General features: G+C 40.1%; 1 protein-coding gene across 4 annotated transcripts in view; it reads left to right on the plus strand.

Moving 5' to 3' along the window:
• The window catches only part of chchd3a (coiled-coil-helix-coiled-coil-helix domain containing 3a), a 66,118-nt gene that overhangs the window by 19,465 nt on the left and 41,457 nt on the right, over positions 1 to 5,196 (plus strand). The window lies entirely within an intron of this gene.

Genomic DNA, 5,196 nt, shown 5'->3' on the forward strand with positions numbered 1-5,196 from the left:
GAGACAGAGAGAGAGAGAGAAGGATGGCAAGTGTGGGAGACACATGATGTGATGTGTTTTTCCCTGCAGCATCTGTGAAGAAAGCCGTTTCAGTTGCAGGTGTTCTGTAATTTAATTTCTGTTGTTTTTCATGGGGAGGGAGACAAATGGAGGGAAGGAAGGGCAACAACGTAGCACCTGCTTTGTATCTGTAATCTATGAGCAGGATCGTGGGCGGTGGGTCTCACTGAGCTGTCGCAGAGGACAGTCCTTGTGCATGGCATTGCCTGTAGTAGTAACTCCATGTACTTAAGAGAACTCCCTCCTAGACTCTACGAAGCTTTTGCTTGTGGCCCCAAGGCTAACCTAGGGCCATTAGCAGCCTTTGAAACTACAGATAGCAGCACTGCAGTGGCTATGCATTCCATATGAGACTAAGCATAGTACACGCACAGTCATATACAGTCTTTGTCTGTAACTTTTCTATTCTCCCTCCAGTTTGTCTCTAATTCCTTAAAGCACACACATTTCAGAAACAGAATAATTGTCTGAGGGGTTTTACTATTTAAAAAAAAAAATGTGTGTGTGTGCGTGTGCCTGTGTGATAATTTCCTCAGTTTGAGCAATTCTTTTGGAGTGCTGGAGTTTTAATAGAATCCAACGGGTTATCAGTTGAGGCGCAGTGCCGTTCGCACCACTCATGTAATTGTCAAGTCAGACGTTTCTACACAGCCACTGTTCTTTTCAACTGGAAATGGACTTTTCCGTTTTTTAAAAGGCAGCCTCTCGCCCGAGACGTCTCCCACCCATTGTCATTTCACTCTGTGTTTGTCAAACTCTGGGATTGTCCGCTACCCACAGTGAACTCATCTTTGATGAAACATAAAACATGTTTTTAAGGTATTTTTGTGTGTGTGTGTTTGTCCCTGTCTCCTGCCTGTCATTCTTTCTCTGCCGTGTCTAAGTGTGAAGCATTTCTTTTTACTCAAAAAGAACTAAAAAGAACCGAAAGGACTATATTGAATTTGAAATATGTGCATGTGAGCCCATTTTTGCTCATTTTCACGCAAGGTGCTTTTAACTACCCTTCTCATTAAGTACAACACCTCCTCTACATAAGTTGCCCAACAAATTAGATTTACATTGTTGTAAAGCACATAAGCATCAGTAATTGGGAGGTGAAATTGGTTCTGATTGCTGGGCAAAGTCAATAAGCTGATGGAGAAAGAGCTCCGGAGAGGTTGTGGTTTGCTGTACTAAGCACATAATCTGGTGGCTGATAGAGCTTTCAGAGGTGATTTGTTCAGTCCTTTTTCCTGGTAAACCTGTGAACACCTCACGTATTATCTTACAGGCTGCACTGTTATGTCCTTGAGCAATTAATCAAGACATAGGTTTAAAGGTCCGGTGTGTAAGATTTAGGGATATCTTTGCAGAAATGGAACATAATATTCAGATTGATGTTTTTATTCGTGTATAATCACCTTAAAATAAGAATTGTTGTGTTTTTGTTACATTAAAATGAGGCATTTTTGCCCATTTTAGAGGGACTAAGTCCTCCCTACAGAGTGTGTCATGTTGTAACGTCATGTTCCTACAGTAGCCCAGAACAGACAAACCAAACAAGAGACTTGATTTTTAGATTTTTGGGTTGTTGGGTAATACTCACTACATAAGAAAAAGTGCTATGATTATGCTATAGTGCTGCAACCCTGATGATGATGATGATGATAGTAACCCTTTGACATGTGCTGCATTGTGCTTATATTGGAATATACGGCTTAACAACAATCTAGTGTTGACTCCTAAAATCTTAGTGATTGATACACATTAGTCTGCTGTGTTCCCAGAAAATCTTTGTGGGAAATTGCTGAAACAAGTGAGCGTGTTTTGAAAACTGCTGGATTTATCTCAGCCCACAGGCAGTTTTGGTGTCAAGAGAAATGATATTGTTTTGTTTTTTCCAGTCTTGTGGAAAGTGACAAAGGAGAGCTTCGACTACATGAGTAAACATTGCGTCTGTCATCAATCAATCTATTAGTCCAGCTGTGGAGGGATGTTTTCTGTTGGTTTGATATAGACAGGAGAAAGAAGTAGAAAACGTGGAGACAACAGGGTTTAGTCAGAATTTAGATGTTATTCTGTCTGGGATTTTACTGCACTTCACATTGTTTTAATTGAATGTGAATTGACCTGCTCTCATGTTCATTGCCGCTGAAAAAACATTTGTCTATGGCAGCTGTAGTTCTTGTGTTCTTTGTCCAGCGCGGTATTGATTTGTCCTTCTCATTAAGACACAGGTCACGGTGACCAGCAGGACCCCATGCATTCCCTCCTCTACTTCACACAAACACACAATGAAGGCGATGCTGTGAGCAGTTATGCTTCCCCACGCTCACCTATAATGGCCATAACCTCCGCAACCATAGCTGGACCAATTACAGTGACACCCATTCTGGAGAATTGCCTTGAGACATGCGGGTTGGGTATCGTTTAGATTTTATTGATTTAGATTCTGCTTATAGATTCTGGTTTTTCTTGTATCCTTGGTCTGATTGTTGCCATCTTAAGTACTAAAATAAACTAAATTATATGGAAATCTAAAGCTAAACCACATTTAATTTCAGCATATTTTAAGAAGTCAAGTTCAACTTTATGTTCCTTAAATAATCGGGATGCAACTAAGTTGGATGTTCGACACCTGTTTTTACTTGCTCTACTTGAGTTGAATGTCCCTTTTACTCCCTGTCTTTTTATTTACACTGGTATGCCTACTGTTGCTGTGTTTTATAGAGTAATGACCACACTGTCGGCTTGCCAACCTCTAAATTAAGCTTTAAATTAATCTCTAAATTAAGTATGTATGAAGCAAACTATTTTGCATATCTATTCCGGTAGCAACCAGTTTTAGGACTTCTTAATGCAACCTAGTATGTTTTATTATATAGTGCTGTCGAGTGTAGCCTAGATGGTTCCTACCACCCTGGTGAGACTGCTTGTCTTTCAGGCTTTTCCACTACTAGTCACTCCCCTCCCTGACAGGCTGACTGGCAGTAGCCAGCCACCAAGTCTACCAGTAATTGAAACTTCACAGCAGTGTAGGCAGCTGTATGTGTTGTCATTGTCATTGTTGTTGGGTTCCTGGGGTTCTGTTTTCTGAGGGGAACATGTTCAGTGTCAGCGCTCACACATGTTCTGCCACTCAGGGAGAACCGCAGTAAAAGAAAGGGGAACTCTGGCGTACACTAGGGGTTTATGGTAGTTAGAAGCACAGCAGTATATATTGAGTCTCATGTTATATGAACTCATGTTGCATGGTGTTTTCACCTTTTTAGTGTACTTTGATCAGCTATTCGGTGGATAGAAAACGAGCAGACATAATTACTGTTTGTATAATTGACGTTTAAATGAGTCTTTGATGATCTATAGTTTTTGGAAAGTTGTATTTGTGATTTTTTATTTAACTCTTTTTGCTGATTATGCCTGCTTGTCTAGAGCAGGAGAAAAGGCGTCATTTCCGAAATCACAGTGCCTACAAATAACAAAGGGTCAGTCTCTGGTCAAATTGACACTGAAAAGAAAATAGTCACTTATCACTGTGTTGTTTTGTCTTCAACGTGCTTGGCAACCTAATGAACAGAGTTACTTAGAGTACACAGTCTGGTGTGTAAGAACTGTGATTGGTGGCTTTATATGGTCAAGATGGCCTCATCAAGAAGTTACTTAGTAGACTAATTACACAGAAATATACTCTTGATTAGTTAACAGGTCAATTAGTGCTTAATTTCCTACCAAAATCAATTAGGAATATGTGATTCTTTGTTGTGGATAGTGGCTGAAGACAAAGCAGACAAAACAAGTGAATGAGTGAGCTCAATATAGTATAATCTTGTCTTTATGTACTAACAAATGATGAGTTTTGACAGAGAGATGTACTAGCTCATGTCATGAACGGGTCATGTACCTCTCTTATTCACAGTCTCCATCCATCTGTCAGTCCACACATCTGTGTTTTAATGAAATCATAGACTTCACCTGTCCCTTCTTTTGATTTTCAACGACTGTGCTCCCTGCGGAGCCAAACTGGCCTAGTGGCCAATCAATCACTGGCCACAGGTTTTCACCCAGACACAGGCTCTAACCCCGAGGCAAACTTTTCAATCAAATCTAGAATCATCAATCTTTCTGAGCTCCGAACTGTGGCCTGGGTGGGGTCTAGCTCGCGGCAATGGTTTTGTCTACTGTTGGCAACTGGTCTAAGACACACAGCTCTTACATTTACCTTTTTTCTTTTTTTTATGAGTCCTCTAGCTAAAACTGATTGAGAGGCACTAGGCAACACTATAACGTATATAACTATATGTTACAGAAGGATGTGCACAGATTTGTGTCAGTTCCTGGGTATAAACAAAATAAACTGAAGTATATTCTGTCAACTGTTGGCAATCATGTTAAAGGGACATGCTCAGAAATTGGAAAATGGAAGGACACAGCTGGAAACGTTCACTTTTCAGGAATTGTATAGGTTATAATTCATAAATCATTCACACATAGTAGTTAAAGCAACCACACCAAATAGTGACACTTCACATAGACCTTTTTATGAGACCTACCGTTTTCAGTTTTTCAGTAGGGTTTGTGTTCATTTAACAGGATCTTGTCAGAGTACAAACAGAAGAAACACTGTGTCAACAAACTTCATTGCTGACACACAGGGATCAAACTAAGGTTTTTTGTGCAGTAGACAAGAGTCACCGGCCTGTGTGTGTGTGTATGTGCATGGTTTCACCAGTGTGTGCACTTGTCTCTATGGGTCAAAAGTGTCTTGAATCAAGCCTGGTCTGTTGTGCTTGTGACCCGGTTGGGATGTAGTGGGATACTACAAAGCCACATTACATTACAGGGTTTGAAAAAAAGCATGTTGTCACCACTAGTTGGCAGTGCAAGCTGGATTGTTAGATTGTGTATGGTTGCTCTTAAACAGGTGGTTCTTGTTCATCCAAGGATCAGTCAGTAAAATGATTGCTTTGGTCTTTCATGGTTCGCTGATTGTATAAGTTACAGGTGGACTTGCATATTTGATTGTGTATGACTCGGATGAAAAATAAGATTTTTTTGAAGTCCTTACCTTTGTTCAAAGATGTGGGCACTGTATCACCTCTTAATAATGGATTTAGTTAGTAAGAAATATTTTCAGATATGGAAATGAGGCCAAAT

Source organism: Morone saxatilis, unplaced genomic scaffold (assembly GCF_004916995.1).
Source record: "Morone saxatilis isolate NCDOM2014 unplaced genomic scaffold, NCSU_SB_2.0 Contig10, whole genome shotgun sequence".
Taxonomy (NCBI): domain Eukaryota; kingdom Metazoa; phylum Chordata; class Actinopteri; family Moronidae; genus Morone; species Morone saxatilis.